This window comes from Galleria mellonella, unplaced genomic scaffold (genome assembly GCF_026898425.1).
Source record: "Galleria mellonella isolate WM207_F2 unplaced genomic scaffold, CSIRO_AGI_GalMel_v1 utg173, whole genome shotgun sequence".
In the NCBI taxonomy this organism is placed as follows: domain Eukaryota; kingdom Metazoa; phylum Arthropoda; class Insecta; order Lepidoptera; family Pyralidae; genus Galleria; species Galleria mellonella.
Window position 1 is genome coordinate 9,164,207 of NW_026442016.1, and position 21,847 is coordinate 9,186,053.

The 21,847-nt window shown below is 31.1% G+C and overlaps 1 protein-coding gene across 3 annotated transcripts in view; it reads left to right on the forward strand.

Moving 5' to 3' along the window:
* Nucleotides 1-19,251, forward strand: part of LOC113515441 (forkhead box protein O) — a 150,691-nt gene extending 131,440 nt beyond the window's left edge. For all 3 annotated transcript variants that reach the window (XM_026899645.3, XM_026899646.3, XM_026899647.3), the window contains exon 9: nucleotides 15,888-19,251. The gene's annotated coding sequence lies outside the window, so the exon portion shown is untranslated. The remainder of the gene's footprint in view (nucleotides 1-15,887) is intronic.
* The last annotated feature ends 2,596 nt before the right edge of the window (nucleotides 19,252-21,847 follow it).

The window sequence follows — 21,847 nt, forward strand, 5'->3', positions numbered from 1 at the left end:
CTCTTTCAATGTTGCTTATAGGTAAGTACTTTAAATATTTGCCGCATGGCCTCACTGATGAGTAATGAATTATACATAGATATTTGAATTTTTATTACCGTATTAAGAATCACTGTGAAAAGTTGAAAGATGTGGTTGCTGCCCAATAGATAGGTAGGCATATTACGATGAATATCAACGAAGTAATTATAAATTATCTAATATTATATTACAGAGTCATATCAAATTCATTAGAATCCTTTTAAAAGACTATTCTACCAGTAAAAACAATTTTTTCCTCCAAAAGAACATATCATCATAGTCGTAGAATACTGACGTATCTGACAAAGATTACATATATAGATCCATCAGTATTCTACGACTATACGATATGGCCAAAAATAACATAAAAATAAAATCTCTCATATTAACCTAATTACTGGATATATTGCATTGCATTGATTCTATATTCCAATTCATATCGTCTTAATTCAAATAGACTTCTTCACAAACACTTTTAAATCATCATTTTTTCAAATCCCACTATATAATATTTACGACGATATCAGCTGTTAACTGTCCACTTTTAAACATAGGCCTTCCCCTTGGGGGTTTTACTAGCAGTTGTCATGATGACAGGTGACAGGATCTTTTAAGAAAGGCAATGTTACCCATCCCTCGACTATTAAATTCCCTTAGACTTCTCTTACGACACGGGAAAGGAAGAGGTGTCCTATTCTATGTCGGGACCACACAGCACAGCATAGTATACAGGAGATTCAAAATTAATAGTCATGTTTAAAAAAAAAAAATTATCAGAAAAATTACAATTTCACCTATTAAATCTGTCGAAATAAAGTTTTTATTTCAACAGTATTAAATCAACAAATAAATTATCTAACAATTCGAAATGGAAATGATAAGAAATAACTCTACGACTAAGGGTTCCCTCTATAATTAACAATTTTTATTAGATATTTTTATATTGATTAAACACATTTTTTATTTTCTAAGACAAATAGGCATTATTTTTAAAATACAATATAATTAATAAATCCCAGTATAATCGATATATTATAGTAATACAATTTAATTATTATTTATTATTGCTGACTACATTTAAAATCAGAAACAATTTTAATTTTAAACAACTTAAAAAAGGTTTCTCAACACGACTGTCGTTTTTTTTTATTAGATTTGTCTTCATTCTAGTTTTCATTTAATTTCCCTTTAATTTTTTTTTAACATATCCTCAGATTGTGTATAAAAATCTAAAATTACCTATATACAATTTTCGTTGTATACTAATCACATTATTCAGCGATATAATACGAAAAAATTGTGATGCTATGAATTCAAAAAGTTACTCCTCAATTTCCCCATCCAATATAAGTAGGCAGGATGAACGCGGCATATCCAATAAGTCTGTGGCAGTTATTGTTTGACAGCTTACTGGCGAGTTTGATCAGTTATTTAAATAAGAGCAAATATAGTTAGGGCCGTCAATCGGTCTTGAGCCTTACGTGAGTGTACTTTATATCAGGCGTAAATAAGGTTTTTAAAATTAAGGCAGTTCAAACTACAAGTGACATACTGCGCGAGAAATTTTAATTTATTTCTCAAGTTCTCATCGTGTCGTTAATTTTAAATCAAGTTGTAAATTTATGTTTTTTTTTATGTTATATAATTAATTTATTTATTATGTTATTTTTATTTAATAATATTTATCAAAAAAAAGAGTGTTTTATTTTCAAAAGTAATAGTTGTATTCGTATCGGTGATGACTTACTGTCAAGTTTCATTTTAGTATTATATTTTTTTTAAATTAAAAAATGTTTATTAAATGATTCTAATATTTGTATTTTTTTACTCAAACCGAATCACATTTTTTTAATTTAATATAATATTATTTATTAATATGTATATATATATTGTTAATATCCGCATTTATTTATACACATATTTCTCAATAAAATATTTTGAATCTATACGTATTAAGAAGGCATAACACCATAATTCTCAGGAGTAACGTACCATGGATTATTACAGGTTATTCGGTTATGTATTTATGTGGTGCTTTTTATGTCTAATTGACAACGGTTAACACTTCAAGTGGGCCATCAGCTTGTTAATCATTCTTAAAGATATAAATTACACTAAAACATACAGTAATAATAACAATCGGAAACAATGTAAGTAAAACTGAACTTATGAAAGAATGAAAGAGATCTCTTCCAGTCAACCTAATACTATAACAATAATAAACAAACGGGAAAAGTTTTTAATAAAAAAGGACATCAATTCCTTCGTTCTTAATTATATATTTACTTATTTATTTTTTAAGATAAAGTAAAACAAAATTCAATTACAAAATCAAATATCAAGACTTTTCAATCCTGTTAGAAAAAAAAGTAAAAAAAAAACTTTCGCATCAAGAATCTTCGAGGGTGGATTGGATACACAGGATGTAATTTTGTTGAGCGCGGTTTTAGCATTCTTCTTGGTTGTCCGCGCGCCGACAAATTGGATTACGTGTTAACTGCCAACAGAAGCACGCTTCGGCACTGCTAACGATTTTATGATTTTATTGCGGACCCCCAAATGCGCCGAGATTATGACTATGGACAAATTAAGCCAAATTTTGTCGGATCAGTAGGTACAGCGGCTTTTTAAAGTTAGAATGGAAATACTCTTGAGTTAATATTTTCTTTAGGTAAACTTTTTAACTAAAATACAAAAGAGCTTTTCATAGGTATTAATGGTTACAAAACGTGAAGGCATTGTGTATAAAAAAAATGTGTGTGTTCTATACTATTAATTAAATAATAATTAAATATTTATATTATTGTTTATTTAAATATTAATATTACTCTAGCTTATCGTGTGATCCCGGCATAGAATATCCCGTGGGTGTCGTAAGAGCTGACTAAGGGACAGCAAGGGATTGGCAGCAGCGCCCCTCTTAAAATATCTCTAAAGCCTGACTGCGGTTGCCAATCCGTCTGCCAAGTATGGCAACTACTTGTAAAACTCCCTGACCTTATGTTCAGCAGTGGACAGTTAAGGGCTGACATAATGTTGATGATGATTACTCAAGTCGTTATTTATTTTAATTAAACTTGAACTATTTATAATAACATTAGTATGTTCAATTTATTAATAACTAACGTTCCGGTGCGACTTCGAACGGGTAATTAGAATTTTCGAAAATAATATTTATCTTATCTTACTCGCTGATAATGTAGCTTTCTATAGGTGAAAGAATTTTTAAAATCGGTTAAGTAGTTTTTGAGTTTATCCATTACAAACAAACAAACAGTCAATTATTATTATTATCAATGTGAAAATGGGTTTGCTTGTTACCCCTTAGCGCCATAACATTTCAAACAATCGTGACAGATTGAGAAAATACTTTTTTTACACGAGAAATCGAAATCTTCACTCATGATAAAATTAGGCAGTATTTCCAAATAGATACGATGTTGAAACCTTCAAGAAAATAGCATACTCTTTTTTTAATTTTTTTATTTATACAATTTAGAATGGCAAACAAGCTGATGGGCCATCTGATGGAAAATGGTAACCGTCGCCTATAGATATGAACAGTACCATAAACATAACAGAGTACTGTGTCGCCTATGATGATACCCCTTATGCATTATCATTTCTAAGGACTAAGCTGTATGCCTCTGTCTCTTGTAATTTTACTGCCATATCCCATTTTTCAAACCGAAACACAGCCATGCAAATTTTGTACAAGGACTTTTGTCTGGATGTCACCTCTAAATACACTGATGACAAGATATTACATAAATTAAAAAAAATAAAAAATAAATTGAATATAGAACGCGTAATCTTCTACGCGTAGATTTTACTATGCAACAGTTTTTTACTCTGTAAAGTTGTTTTAATCTTCAAGCAAGCAAATAATAATAAGACAAACACGGGAATCAATTATGAAATGAATTATCACGGCTAAAAATAATATAAGTAACATTTCGTTGAAATAACCATTTTACTTTCACCGATAGGTAAATGATACTCGTAACAGCCGTATACATCAAAATATATGAACTGTTAAATCAGCAGTCAACTATTTAATTAGTTTCCTTCCAACTTTTATCTTTGACGACTAACATTTAATTTTTTTAATTAATTATTAATTAAATAAATAAATTTTCTGTCGATAACTATAGTTTTAGTTAGAGTCACATTATCTGTTAAATTAACCTCAAACATAAATGAACTGAAGGGACTAATTGAATTTAGTGGTCAAGAATGGGCAGCACCGTCTCTCTTAAAACATCACTAAAGCCTAATTGCGGTTGCTAAGTGTAGCAACTACTGGCAAAACTCCCCAATAGGGGGAGGCCTATCATTATTTATTATCGTTATTGGTTAAATTATCGGTTAGTGTAACTGTTAACTGTCAAAATTATATATTTTATGCATCGGCTGTAAGAGACAGAGAATGGCGTTCTCTGTCTTTTATTTTTCCATACATTACTTTCATACAAAAGCTTTTGGGATGTTACCTAATAACTTCACCGTTTACGAACCGAATTCGATAATAATTTTTGAAATTGATAGGACTTATATATTTACTCATTTCCCAACTTGGTTACAGTTGACACTTTTTTTTAGAAGCAGAATCTATTTGTTTACACGACATTTTGCATTCTAAATTCAAATAGTTTAAAAAAAGTCTCGTCGCGACGTCAAAGATCATCGAGATAAGGTACTAATTGCGACCGCAATATTTTGCGGTCTAAAATCTATTTGTAACCAGAACTGCCAATAAAGTTTTACAAAGTATGAGATCCTATCTACCAACCCTAGCCGCAGCCGTTCCAGAAGTTAGTAACACGTGGTTACAGGGGCGTTGGGCGTAACCGTCCCGCCTTCATGCAACAGGTGCCCCCGCCCCGCTCGCCCCGCACCCTTGGCTGCCAACGTGGGTGCAGATTAATATGAAGAAGTATATAACTGAAGTACATTTTATATGAACAATAAGGAAATATCTGTATATTAAGTCTTAGATCTTATATATCTAGAGTGTTTGTCTACAAACGCTTCGCCAATAAGCGTATTCTGTTCCGCAATAAAACTGCAACTTCAATTATAACAAAATACGCCGTTCAATGACGAGATGTTTTGTAGACACATTAGATTGAACGTATTTAATTTTAAAACATTTGCTATATATATATTAGTAAGTTACGTAGTACTTTACAGGGAATAGGTGATCCTGTATATACTACGAGTCTTCGACTTAACTGAATCTTTTGTATTTCCTTTCAACATATTCTACCAATTTGTTGGTTTTAGGCGTTAATTTTATAATGTCTCGATATTTACAATAATACAATAGTACATGAAATATACCTCCTTATTTATAAAAACTAAAATGTCCGTCTTACAAGCCTCTTGTGATTATTAGTTTTCTATCACTGTTTTAGAAATTTAAAAATTTGTACAAAAGGAAAAGACAAATCACTTCAATATTTAAAATAGGTTTACAAAAAGTTTGACGTTTTTATGAATAAGGGGATTAGAGTTTTCTGGTTTCCACATGCCGCCCCTAAGGACGAATTTGAATTCCAAGAAGATATTGTTATATAAATTTAAAGAAACGAATTTCATAGCGGAAAACGTGTGAGCCTAGGTTTGTTATTTTTATATTCATATGATGGTAAGTAAGCATGTGACTGGCCAGATTGTTACCGTAACCTATGGATGCCTGCAACACAATGGATGTCACGTGTATATTCCCAATCTTTAAGAAACTTTATAAAAATAGTTGTGAACTCTGCTGTACTGCTATATTTCGGAATTATAACCCTGTCAGCATCAAAGCGTTTTCGATTCATTTCCCGTATATATGACGAAATTACCTTCAAGACACTAGTTTTATTAAAAGTTACATTACTGATTTTATATTATTAAAAATTTCTGTAAAACGTATACAATTAATGATTATACTTAGTTAAAATGTTATCTTTTTTATTGTTAAATGTTTCATAAGTACAAATTATATTTTAATGAATAATTAATGGTTTAACTTACGTGTAATTAGATCGAGAAGCTCTACTAGTTTTGGGGGCAATTTGAGATTCAAATGGATTAAAATATGAACTTTTGTCACTTGTACCAAAACCTTAAGACTTAAGCTGTCACTTTAACAAATAGATCTCGAGTCAAAGAGCTAATAACAGTTGAACTAATAATATCTCAGATACAAAGTTTCTATCTTTAATAAGAAATTCATAACCGCTATTATATCAATTGGAGAATTGAGCTTGTTCATTTAAAATTAAGTTTTCTTAATATTTTTCTCTAGTCCTCAATATTCGTTAAATGCAATTTCACAATATAATTTATATATATATATATATATATATATATATATATATATATATATATATATATATATATATATATATATATATATATATTTGAAATATTTTTTCTAGTTTCTTTCTTCATTCTTTTCTAGTTAATCTTGATAAACCATAAAGAAAGGCCATGGTGGGTGGGTGGGTAAATATTTATTTAATGTAGACATACAGCTTAATAATATATATGACAATTATACATTTAAATAGTACTTCAGCCAATAAAGTTTGCACAGATGAAGGAAACACACAAAAATCAACACTATTATTAAAAATTTAAGTATGGGTTAAGGATTTCTATTTTACCATTCAAAAGATATTGAGCCTTGGTTCTTTCAAGGCTATATATATGTATATTTATATACATATTTTAACTATATAGATATACAAGTAGTAAAATATATTTTATGCATTTAATTATTGAGTTAGTTGTATATGTTGGGCTGTATTCAAGGGGATATGATCTTATTAATATCAAGTTAGGACAATTACTTTAAATATTAATACATTTTATTCACTTCTTTAATAAATTTACATTGGAGGTTGGGAATCAAATAGATAGCATATTGGGAAATCTTCACCACACATGTATTTGAGGAATGTTCTTGATAATTAGTGCTGTATGTATATATTGTTGCAAGTACAATTGCAACAAGAATGTTAAACTTCTAATCCTCTGTTCATTCTTGAATTTGAAAGTGGGCTTGGCTACTGATATGAATATAAAACTGCGGCATTACTGGATACTATTAATTGTTTCTGGTGTAAACCATGATTATTTATGTCACTGATTTTTGTATATTACGGTTGATATATGATGATTTTATATTTAATTATATTAAACAAATACAAATACTTGCTAGTATTTGTTACGTTGACAGTTGTGATAGATAATCAAAATTCAATTCAATACATCAATACGTCATTCAATACGTCATTAATATGACAGATGTCAAACAAAAGGAGATTATACACGTTATGATTCTATATCTAATTCTATAGAAAATTTATATAATTTTCTGTTATTTTATAATAACTGTAGGGGAAATATTGGAATTATTTATATGAGAAATTTCACTTAAATGATATGATAATTATTTAAAGACCTAATTTCTTAGGGATTTAATCATGATGATTTAAACACTAAAACACTTGTTTATCGGAGAAATCCTCTTTTAGGTTTACTGACACTAAAAGGAAGTAGATATAGTGTAACTAGTACAGCTACAATAAATGGGACTTATTACTCTATATCTTTCACATTATAATTATGCAATATATTGCCTCTACTACTACAACATACACAAATAGGACTTATTGTCCTTCCTATATACCTATATATAATAATTGACCTGGCACTTTAATGTGTAATTTATCAGTACTTATGACAATAACCAATTTCTTATAGTCCTACTCTATAAAGCTAGATAATTATTTAATCCTTGTGATTAATCAGTGTCTTTTAAATGAATTATAGTTCCTTTAGATATATCTCTCTGAATAAATAATTGGTTAATTCACAATGTGGTTAATCAACAATAATATTATATATAATTGACTGGACTTATAGTTCATTCAATAGCACTCATTACTTTTAGTAGCTCTCGACCTATGGGTTGGACTACTCGTTCTTGGTCGCCTAATCGACTTAACTTGAATTAGTATTCAGTCGATCGTGGCAAGGCAAAAAGTATATTATTTTGCTAATCTAGCGAAAGATTCTCAAACACAATGCTCACACTAATATAAATAAGTAATTTAAGAGTAATTTTCAGTTATATATTTTCCCTCTTAATAAAATAAAAAATACTACAATATCTACTACATAATTTTGTACTGAACTATGTTATTTCATTTGAGATTTCAAGAAGTATGTAATTGGTAAATTGTACAAAGGTTCGTCAATAAACAGTAGGTCTAGTCAAGTTGGCCACCCCTGATCTATACTATAAGTAAATGTGCAAGCATGTAAATATTTTTTTTGCCACACTACCACACTAAAGCCTAATCCTCAGACCAGGATACTCTGTGTTATAAGAAACTACTCAACGTACTACATCTAGAGGCATAACCCAAAACATTCGAGTCAATTCAGAAATGTTCGGTTTGTAAATTGGCCCGACAGGGAACAGAACCCGAAACCTCATTTACGCAAAGCTATGTCTCCACCACTGTTTCACGTAGGTTTTCAGAAATAATTTTACTATTATTATTTTATCCAGCAGAAGGCTCGTTATGGGGTTCTATTTTGGGTTTTTTTTTTTACTTTAAGTTATAGTTTTTCCGTCTGCGCTATCACTATACGCTGGTGAGGCACTGGTGAGAGATAATAAATAAGGATAAAGTCAGTTCAGTCAGACTGTTCCAGGGGGAACCAGTGGAAGTCGACTTGATAGGGTATTATAAATTCCTTTCTCTTCTTTTGAACTACGCTATCTTATGTTTTGTGTTCTTAATAGTCTTACGTCATTTTGGAGATGAAAAGAAATAGTGGCATGTTATATTCTTGTGGTAAAAGGATTAATTAATTGTGTAAAATTAATTGCACATTTCAAGTTACACAAAATGTGATACAAATAGTAATACTTTTTTTTCGCAGTCACAAGGGAAGCTAACAGGAGCGTGTTAAAATGACAAGTGAATTAATGACCACTGATATACAGGCGTATTTAAAAGTCACATTTAGAAATCGTTACAAATCGTCTCCATCGCAGCTATAAAGGAAGTGTGCCCTAAATAACGCCAAAGTAAGAGGTTGCCCGTCCCCTGGCATGAATAAATTTGCGCTGAAAACCGTCCCGCCTCTCCGGAATCACTCGATAACCGACTACGCCTATGCTTTATAACCCATGACATCCGAAACTCGATTTATTATCACACTGTCTCGTGATTCGAAAAAATCGGGAAAGTTACGCTAGATTTTTTTCTAGGACACTTTACACTGGAGTATGGTAATGCGCCCCCGATATTTCTCATTCCCCTGTTATCTGTATCCGTTTGTGTTGTAAGCTATTGTTTTGGTCAGTTGATATATTCGGAGACAGTATATCAGATATTGAATGGTGCGAACAAAAAAGGTTTCCTTTGCGGACATTTTTATTTCATTTTTTTATACAATAACAATATACAATACAAGTATATTGTTTCTATGAATATTACAAACGTGAAAGTGAGTTTGTGACTTCACAGCGCCTTAACAGCTTGACCAATCACTATGTGTACATACTAAATGACATAGTAAAGGGTATAGGCATACATTTTATCTCGGTTGCTGCACATATCCTGGTTACACGTTCGAAGTCGCAAGTAAAAGCTAGTATAGTAATACTTCAAATTACTTTAAACCGCTTTTTATCGGCTTGTTTGCTATTCTAAGTAGTATAAAAACTGGATGAGATCTCTTTTAGAGATAAGTTTACCTTTGCTCACATTATTTCTAATTGTTATTACAATATTATTGCATGTCTGAGTGCAATAAAGAATATATATAATTACAATAAAAAAAAAAACACTACAAAAGCAGCCATATGGTTTTTAAGTCGCTAGGCCTCATGTTTTTCAACGACTGTAGTTCGCTTAAATTTATCTACAGTAAAGCTACCACCGCTGTCCTTACTGACATATCCTTCGAGCAGGAACACAGCATAAAAGTTAGTTGAAGATAGACATAAATGTAAAGAGAAACTGCGATTCCAATCCTAACAAAATTATTATAAAAGTAAACTATATAGGTACGAGTACATTGCAAAAATAATTTATCTTAATCGCATAATACTCGTATTATGTTATACTAACTTTTACCCGCGACTTCGTCTGCGTGACCGAGATATGTTCGCCGACAGTATAATACGTATAAAATAAATTTCATACTGATTATTTAATCTTTTAAAGTGCTAAAACAAACAAACACTATCTTCCGTTTATAATATTAATAAGAATATATCTCGAAACATGCAGGCACATAAATAACTTCTTCCTTTTAGAACACGCCCAAAAAGAATTTGATCGTGTCTGAATAGACCCATTAGATAGTCCTTTTATATTACACCCTGTATATTGCCAAATAGTCCTCCTACAATCGCCTATAAAAGTAGCATAGTTACAAATTTCTTTTCTTTTTATAAAATGCGTGAAAATGGAATGGTAACCTCGCCTGCTCTACTGGAATACACTGGCGGGGCACCAGTAAAAGATTATAGATGACAATGAAAGCTGAGCGAATGTAACAATTTTGACTAGAATTAATCACGATGGTTTCCAAGGGGAATCGCAATGCAGGTCAACTTGATAAGGTATATTGCAATAGGTCTGTTAAATCCTAACAACAAACAAACAACACATAAACATTCTAATAACTAACATTCCCATTATCATCTTTATCATATTAGCCATTAATTAAACATAGACTTTCTCCTAAAGGGAGGGTCTTGCCAATAGTCGCCACGCTTGGCAGGTGGGCTCGCAACTGCAGTTAGACTATTGATGATGTAGATGATGTTGTAAGAAGGATGTTGATGCCTATTCCTCGACCTTTAAGTTTCCTTCTTCTCTTACGACAGCCACGAGAAAAAAAAAGGCATATTCTACTACACGGCAACATTCCCGTAGTTACAAGTTAATAAATGTAAAAGATGAATACTCATTAAATAGTGTCGTTACGTCATACGATATATAGACTATATATGTTATTAAAATGGAGCTATGGCTTAGCAGAAATGTTTTTGTACATGATATCGCAAAAACCAGTCTACACCGGATCATTGCAAGTTAAAGTGTGCTCTATGTGTTTGCTCAGTTGTTATATTTTACATAGTTAAGCATTTTCGAATTCAACATAGAGATTTGCCGATTTCTCGGCTATGTTAATTTGAATAGATATTTTATTTAAATAAGTAATTATTATTAGGTGTATTTCTATGAATTCCGTGGTCGTGGTTTGCTAAAGAAATCGCTTAATAATTTAGGCTTGAATTTTTTAAGTATGTGTTTAATAACGGATTTTAAAACTTTTTTTTTACTTAATTTGTAATATTATTTAATAAATAATCTCGATATGCCTTTTTATAGAAACATCAATGCATAGTATAAACAAAATAACTCGAATGGAGAATTTTTTTTTTGTGTTAACCAACTATGTCTTATAATATTATTTTTTTATCATTTTTATTTGACAAATTTCAAAACAAGTACCTGAATACCTATACAAACAGGAGCTTTTGACTAGTAATCTCACAACCTACTCATTTTAAAACGAATAAATACATCGATAAACAAAGTTTCGTAGATCCTCTCTCTCGCGTCGTATTCCTCAATTATTGAGGGTCATGACCCCCTCGCAGAATCACTTTTCAATAATAATAATAATAATTAAACAAAAATAACACAACGCCATCTAGGTAGAAAATAGGCAGAGCTACATCTCTAATAGATTTTCTTATTTTTTTTTTTTTTTTGTAAATATACATATAATATATTTAAATAGAATACACCCAGACCAACACAAACAGACACTCATGAATACAAATGTTTATATTGTACGAGTTTTGAACCCACGACCATCGAAAGTTTTTTTTGATGGGTGAAAATGATATGGTAACCCCGCCTGCGGTAACGGTATACGCTTGCGGAGCACCAGTGAAGGGTGATAGATGAGAATGAAAACAGGCCAGTTAGCCCATCATGATGAATTCATCAGGAATTAACCATGGTAGTTTGCAGGGAGAACCGCGAGGAGGTCGACCTGATTGGATATATTGCCACAATGGGATTCTCAGTCTCTATTGCTAACAATCCCTTCCCCCCCCCCCCCCCCCATCGAAGGTATTAGGACATATTAAACCGCTAGATCACCAAGATCGTTAAATATTCCCAATTATATTAATAATTGTAAACGAGCATAATAACTATAGTTTGTTAAGGGGCCCCAACCCCAGTTCACTTTAGTATCATGGGAAAATTAATTTTATACATTTAGATTATGTACATAATTTGTCAAATAAAAATAAAAGAAATTAAAATACAATGTCTATCATAAATTGTTAAGATATTAATTTCTCATATGTTTTATTCAGAAGGAATATATGTTATGTTTTATACACAATGCTTATATATACTTTCTCCTTTGGGGTTCTCAAGGTTGACTGCAAAAATCCCTTTGAGAGATAAGTCCGCTTATGTCTGTATTTTAAACAAATTATATTAATTACAATGACATGAGTAACGATTATATCGCTTCTTATTATGTTAGATTCAAATATACGTAAACAAAACAACTAATAGACAGCAGAGGTACAGACATAAATAGTGTTTTATTGTCCAAAATTTAACTTGGGGTCTATATTTCGAAATATACTTTATACAGTTTTTAATATTATAATCAAGAATTGAACAAGAATTCTAACTTACTTACTTATTTCTAAGATTATTTCATATTTCATTTCACTTACAATTTTCTAATCAAGCAATTAGCAATAAAACAAAATTGAACGTGCACCGCATTGGTTTATTGGTTTAAGCTCGCGATATTAATCTTTAATAAGACTTTATGCCTTCGCTTAAGCTTGTTTTATATCGGACTTATTTCGGGATAAGCATGTCAATTATCTACATCGCATATTAAGAGCAGCGCACTTTATTCTGAGCAATGACTCACGCAGAGAAAGTCCGTTACATCGCTGAATATGCGACAGATTTATCGTGGTTTATTAGTGATGGGACATTTTATGTATTTAATATTATCGATAATTAATATTTAATAAAATTAATAATTTCTGTAAATTTATTATCAAATATAATATTTATTTTATATTACATTCTTATTCTATACCAGAGTTATTCCATTACTACTCGATATATGATTAAGCCTATTCTACTACTACTACTAGTTTAAAATTTATTCAGTTTATCAAAAGATTTATAAAACTTTATGTTTACAATACGTCTATAATTAATGAATTTATTTATATTATGAAGACTAGGGCTTATTAATTAAAAACGAATTAAACAAGGAGGAAGCAATGAAGCCACGTGTAGGTTTCTAATAATAGAACATGGAATAAAACATAAAAATCATACCGGTATGATATCAGTTCAAAAATCAAGTTATTTCCTCATAAAACTCTTGTCCTATAACCTGCTTACTAGTTTAGGCAATTGCGCCCTAAGCTGGCTATTAAAAATAATCACAAATTAATTTCATCATTAGTTCGCAAACGCCTTGTTGTTCATCCGCTCCCGATTAGTCATACGTTTACATAATCAAATATGCGCACAAACCACATTCCGCGAACACTCTTCTATTTCAAACAAGCATTTCATTTTAATATTTGCATATCAAACACATTCTGTTGGCGCAGTGTAAAATCCTTACCGGAGGATCGTAGTCGGTATTCATGCTATTTGTATGTGGACCAATTGACATTATGGTTAGCAAACAATATATTTAAATAACACTAATGTAAAAAAATCGATTTATGTAAAATACACTATATATGGACATTATTATATAAACTAAACTTAGTCGTATAGGTCCCAACATAGAATAGGCCAACCTTTTCATTCCCGTGGGTATCGTAAGTGGCAATTACGGGAACTTATGCTGCATAACAGCATTCCTCTTAAATAACACCAAAATCCAAACTATGGTTGCCAACCCGCCTGCCAAGCGTGGCAACTTGCAAAGCCTCCTTATGGAGGAGGTCATGTTCAGTAGTGGACAGTTAGCGGATAGAATATAATACAATATAAACTAAACAGCTCTCAAGACAGTCTATTTTTATATTTTTTTTATACAACTTAGAATGGCAAACAAGCTGACGGCCCACCTGATGGAAAGTGGTAATCGTCGCCTATAGACATGAGCAGTACCATGGACATAACAGATACTGTTTCGCCCATGATAACCCCCATGCGTTGCCATTCGTGAAGACTCAGATGTTATTTTTCTGTACCCTGTAAATTTACACCATATCCCACCCTTCAAACCGAAACACAGCCATGCAAACACAACTGCTTCACGGTAGAAACACGAATGGGACAGAGGTACCCAGGCAATCAAGTTTTGTACAAAGTCTCCCTCTTATATCTCTATATTAAAGACACATACATGTTATATTATCCTGTTAAGCTTATCTTATTAACATAATAAATTTGTAACTCGACAATATCTGTACATGAGAGATACTTATGAAAAAAATATAATAAATTAATTTAATAATATTATAATTTTATAATTAAAATAATACCCCCGTATTAATAAGAGCAACAGAAGAGCAAGAAATGTCTATCTGTCTGTTTAATTCCGCGTCGTGTAAAAACTACTGCATGAAATTGAATACTGTTTTCACAATTGTATTCCTGAATGTCCACAATTTTCAACGTGCCTCCGATCAAACTGTATTATTCCTCTCCATCCAAATATGCCTGGAAGAGATCGCTTTTAGCAATAAGACCGCCCATTGTTTTCCCAATAATGATAATTTCTTGTAATTTTTTGTATCTATAATAAGTTTACTACTGCAATCTTTTGGAGAAAACAATAAATAGTTTCTATCTATCTATTTAATTAGATTCTTTTTTAGTTTTAATTCATTTATTTTTATTTTATTACAAATGATGAAAAAGATTATCAGACACTGAATAGTGAAACAGAAAAAATCGCATGAAATTATTATATTATAAATAATTCGATTCTATCGATGTAGGTATCCTACTACATTATTAGTTATTGATAATAACTACTTAATTTATAAAATTTCGCAAAATATCGAAGCAAAAGCTATTTTCCATCACTATCCGGTCGTCACCTGGGAGGCGGGGGTACGGGGCGCGGGGCCACAGACTTGGCGTCGCTATGTCGGGCAGGTTACGATTTACACTCCACCAACTCAGCAGAAACTCTGCCCGAACGAGAAATGCTGATAATCCACATCCACAGACGCTGCGTGAGAATTAGATCGAGATTACTATGATATTGCCATCGCGTGACGTTTTTATTGGCCATACGGATTTAATTAGATTCGAAATAGAGTTGTCAGAATTGCGACGTTTCGTTATAGCAATATCTAACGAAATATATACAATTCCTTTGATGCAAAAACTTTGCGTGACGTATTCAGGAATATTTATATACTTATCTATTTAAAAATATAAGACAGTATAAAATTATAAAAACGTAACGTGGATAAATCATAAGATCTAAGCGCCTAATATTGATATCAATATTGCAAACCAAGCTATATTTAATTAAATGGGTAAAGACGTCCCCATCCTTTGATATATTGCAAACGTATACAATTTCTAAATGTATTTTTTCTTTTACTAAGAATTATGTCTATTGCTAATATTGAAAGCTTAGTACTTATATATAATGTATATTATGTACTAAATATATGAGACAATAAAAGTTCTAAAGTCTATGGATAGAAAAATCTACAGTTCTAGCAATAAATAATTTTGTCCATCAATGTCTTTTTCTTAGACTTTTGTTCTTAGAATCACTTGTTTTTGTTCCAGGTCATTCATATATACTTCAATATGGCGATAATGTCACATCGATTGAGTTGGTGATGGTCAAAACTACATATATTGGAGCGACGAATAAAATTCGTGCTCTAAATATACTTCATGGAAGAATCCTGTTAAACTGAGGTTGTGGTGGTATTCTAAAACAAAACAACGATCATCACAAAGAAACAAAAACGAGAAGACCAGTTACAATCGAGACTGATACTAGTGTTCTAACAGTTGTTATTGGCAAGCAAAATTGACGATCAAAGTGTGTGATTGAATAATTAAAAGTGATATTTTGGACGTTGAAAATTTTAGGTTAAGATATTTGACCTCGCGTAAGTTACACTTGGTGTATGTATCGAGAATTTCCGCCGGTTCGAAACATCTTCTCGCTGTCCCCTCCTATACGTCATAAAAGTTAGGTCTGTTTCAATTTTGAATAGAAAGAAGATTGCAAACCTCCTTTTAATAGACTGATTTAAAGATTTCGACATAGCTAATGAAATCTAAAGCACGATAGGAATGCTTGACTGGTTCATCCGAAAGCATCATATAAAACCATCGAGTTTCATGGTTCGTAGTTTATTGCCATTTTTAGTTTCTAGTGTATATTTTCTACAAATGCCATACCCATTGTCATATTATAGTAATTATACGAAATATTTTTGTGAGAATCAAACTTATTAGTTTCTGGTTGTATTGACAGGTAGTTCAGTTTGGAATTTGCATAACGATAAAGAACATTGAAGCATTCTGTGTAGTTACGTTGTTTCCAGAAAATAAAAAATATTTTTGGTAAAAACTTTTTCAGAATAACACCAATTGTTATATATAAATATAAAATACTGCACGTAAAAGAATACCAAATAATATTTAATTTAAATTTTAACAGATCTAAGCAGATTGTGATCAAATTCCTTGATTCATTCAACATCAGAATCAAGATGAGTATTCATATTATTGATAGTAACTCTACTGATTGTGCCTGTTAGAATATTTTGAGAGGGAAATTTTGACGGTATGCTCATCGTTCAAAGATTTTTGTAATAAAACTTATGACTTTGGAATTTATGTCTTAGAAGTACGCACAAACAAAATCCAATATAGTCAGATCTCTAGTCCCAGATGTTAATTTGAATAAGCTACTTTGCCTACTAAGTTCAGATATTACTCATAGTTAAGCAGTGTTGAGGTTTAGCCCAAAGTAGCAAAAAGAATTCATTCTGTGAATTACCTCAGTGGACTGTTTGTGATAGATTTAGCCAATAAGTGTTCAATTTAGTACTTGTATCATATAAGTCAATTCTTGTACCTTTTGGCGTCCATTTGCATATATATATATTAAACACACTGGTTGATTTTGCGTATTTTTTATTTTATTTTATTCAATTGGCTCGTAAATTATTCTCCGCTTTTAAACTTTACTCTGTATATTTGCAGCTGATAATGGTGCTATAGATACTATTTTGGATAGCGCATATACCTAAACATTTTTAATTACAAAATTGAATACATTTACAGTAAAATCTATGTACAAAAATCGAATTACGTACCTAACGATACGTTCTTAGAAAATGGTGAATACTTTTCTGGTAGAATTTCCGTCAAACGCATTACTTAATACAATATTAATGGGAAAACCTTTTTAAAAATGAATTATGAAGATTGACAAAGTTCTATCAGGAAACTATATATGAACGTAACATGTGTCTACTAATGTAGATATTTTATATGATCAAGCCTTGGAAATGGGACGCGAGCGATGATCACACAATTTAATTTTCTATAAATATGTAGATAGTTAATATATAATTTTTTTTTTGTGACTTCAAGTCAAAATTGTCCTTGGACGTCGACAATCGACTCTTACTAGGTGATGGGAATTATTATAGTAACCATTTGCCAAATATACGTACGTAACAAAGCCCAATAAACTATTCGATTATTTAGAATGCAAAAAAATTAAATCGATAGTTATATTATGAGTGTTTTAGATGATTAATCTCTTCGGAGTTATCTCATGCAGTAGTTAAGGATGTTAGTTAATTAGGTATCTCTTGGTTGTTGAAATATTAAAAATATACATTATGACGAGACGTTATTCGATGTCAATCCATATGGTCAATTAAATATGGACCGAATTAAGTCTGTTCTCATTAAGGCCTAGCGTTAATGTGAAAGAATAAAATTGTAGACTCCATTGTGCTTTTAGTCCTAGTTTTGCTTACTATTTCATTTATACCTCAGACAACGTCATTGTAGCTTTATTATTTTATAAATTTGTAATTTTTGATATGATAAATAATACAATTCTGTCTCATACAATTTTATTTGTAATTATATATTTATTAAGTTACTTAATTAAATTTTATTTACAAGTAACAATTTCACTTTCATTATACGTAAGTTATATAGTTAGATAGAAACTAGAGCTAGAAGCACAGATATGAGTTAGATATTATGTATAAGTATAAAATTACACAGCTTCACTATGTAGGGGAATTATGCATGCTATTTTTTGTGTATTTAAATAAACAATACCTTCTGCAGTTGCATGCATAATTTTGATACGGAAACTGTGTGATTTAGGGACCCGATTTTACATAAACGTAAAGACATGTTTTTTATATACAAATTATATAATATAATATATATATATATTATTTATATATTATTTATTAATCGAATTGGACATTATAAGTGCATAAAGGATGCTAATCCAACTAAATAATCTAATCGTTCGTTAACATCGCACAAAAACGGACACAGATAATAGTAACGATGGATTCATCAAATGGATTTAATTATGAAATTGCCTTAAAATAATTCGATTATTGTTGGACGAATGTTACACATTACGGTTGTTTAGAATAGGGTCCCTAGTGTAGGTCTAGAGGAGTCGCATAGAAATATTGTTTGCATTAAACTGAGATTGTTCTCATTGTGTGTGCAAAAATATAAACGCGTAGTGACGCATTAATTAAGTCCCCATTCTATGATGCTCATGGGATTTGTCTAGTTTTTAATAGATAAAATATATTTTATTATTAGTCCATGGTTAGTAATCATGTATTTATAGGAATCAGGTGCAACTGCATGCAAAATATTTCTATGTGAATTATTTCGTACAATTATAAAAATTTTCTATGTTTGCATAGCTATTATGTTTATCGCGTAACATTCTCTTTGATTCGTTGTTTTTTTTTTCAGTTGCTTATTATTATTAAAATTATGACGAAAAATGTGAAAAACTAGTTAAATTAGAAGAAATTATGTGTTTTAATGTAAATATATAGACAAAAACATTGTATGTAGAAGTACATAAATATTATTTATGTATTAAATTTGATATTGTTTTCAAAATTTATTTGGATGTTTTATTGACCTCCTATATTCCCGATAGATGATGAAAGATGATCATAGACTCTAAAATTAATATAATTCTCAATTTGCTTGTATATTTTTTTAGCATATGTTTCCATTTTTAACCGAGTTAAAAAAAGAAATTCTATGTTTCACTGTATATTTTTTTTATGTATGGCCATTAATTTATCGGTCAATAGTGGGCCGAAAGTCTAAATAATTTTTTGTAATGGATATTATTACTGTGGTTGGTGGTGGTGGTGGTATGATCTGAGGTTGGTTGATATAAATATAGAATTACGTCATGATTAAAGACAAAACTGTAACAATAAATTAATGTATACTTAATTATATTACACAATATTATAGACACATATTTTTAAGCTGTTTAAATAAAAAAAAAATCAGTAATGAATAGAACTGCTTGTTTGCTTGTTCTTTTTGGCTTCGTTATCCAAAGATTGCCCTAAAATACTTTATTAATATTATGAAAAAAAAATTGATTATTTGTTTGTTTGTAATAGATAAATTCAAAAACTCCTTAGCCAATTTTAAAAATTGTTTCACCTAAATACAACTATATCATCAGAAAGTAACATAGACTATTAAAATAATTTTTGAAGATCCTATGTACCCATGTACATGTATGTATGTACTCGGGCCAGAACCCTAGTAAAACAAGAAGGTAGCATTAAATTTTGATATCTAGGTATCAGTTTGAGACTACTTACATAACCGTAATAAGTATGTATAATGTAAAATTACAGTCAACTGTATTGTCTAATAAGTGCCAATTTTTTTTTATCACTGGGGATGGCAAGGAAGCTTGGTAGGCGAAAAACCTGTTTTTAAATTCGGTGAATATCTAGGTATAAACTAACATATCATGGATAAATTACTACATTGTTTGAATTTATTCAACTTAATGAAGACCAGGACTTTACAGAAGTCGTCTGCTTGGGTTTTTTTTTTATACAACTTAGAATGGCTGGCAAACAAGCTGACGGCCCACCTGATGGAAAGTAGTAACCGTCGCCTATAGACAAAGCACTACCATGGACATAACAGAGTATACTGTCTCGCCCATGATACCCCCATGCGTTGCCATTCTTGAGGACTCAGGTGTTATTCCTCTGTACCCTGTAAATTCACGCCATATCCCACCGTTCAAACCGAAACACAGCTATGCAAACACAACTACTTCACGGTTGAAACACAAATGGGACAAGGGTACCCAAACAATCGACTTTTGTACAAAGTCTCCCTCTGGGTACCTATATCACACTCGTGTTTATGCCGTAAAATAACTATAGTTGGTTTGGTTTGAAGGGTGGGATTTGGCAGAGAAAAGACAGGGTACGAAGGCATAACATCATCGTCCTGGAATGACATAAATTTCCTAAATAGTAATCTAGAGAGAGACTTTGTATAAAAGTCGTTTAATTGGGCACCTCTGTCCCATTCGTATTTCTGTCGTAAAGTAGTTGTGCTTGCATGGTTGTATTTCGGTTTGAAGGGCATATGGCAGTGAATTTACAGAGTACAGAGGAATAACACCTGAGTCCTTAGGAATTGCAACGCATGGCTGGTATAATGGGCGAAACAATATACTCTGTTATGTCCATAGTGCTGCTCGTGTCTATAGACGACGGCTAAAAAAAGTTCCAGCCACGACTCGAATCCGGGATTTCATTTAAAGAACGTGCCCATCACTGCACCGTGGTCGTCATCGAAGGACACAAAGTAACAAAATAGGTAAGATGGTAAGTCTATGCATTTCACGTCGTGTATATATATAATATAGTGTGACTGTTTTATCTATAATAATATAGGTTATAGTTTTAGATAAATTACTACATGTTTGTCACTGGCCCACTAAATAGATGGAGATCGCTGATGGACATATTGTCTATGCCCTTAATCCGCGATGGCCACGGTGCCATTCATGTCTATAGACGACAGTTGCTTATCACTCTCTGTCAGTTAATTCCATCAAATCTTTGCCAATCCAAATTGTATAAAAAATATCTCGTTCTAAATATATATGAAATAATGAATGAAAAATAAGCGCACAACTTACATATTCAACTATACTTTGCACACATAATAACTGACACCAATTATTGGTCCAATATTACGCTCAATAAACTCAGGCTAAATTTCAATTTTTGAAATTCCTACATAAATTTTATGCCGAAAAGGTTAAGGTAATTGACGAAAGAAAAACTTTTATACGAATTTTTCGAAAGAATTTAGTTAGGTATAAGAAAAATATTTAGTTTTCAAATTAAGAGACTTGGACGCAACAAGTGTGTATCTGTCTGTAGTGTCTCTACTAATTTTATTACATGATAAATTAACTGTCATTTGCATAATTGTTCTCTGCCAGTAAGTTTTTTTTTTCTTCTATTACAATATTTTTATGATATTACTTTTTTTCAAAGAACTTGAGATTCGACAAAATCCCTCATTATGCAGCCTCCCCGCAACATAACACATTAGTATCTCAAGGGGCATTTTTATTATGAAACTTTGCGAATATTTAACGCTATGTAATAGACATTTTTTTATTAGAAGTGAGTGGGTGAAGTTTTTATTAT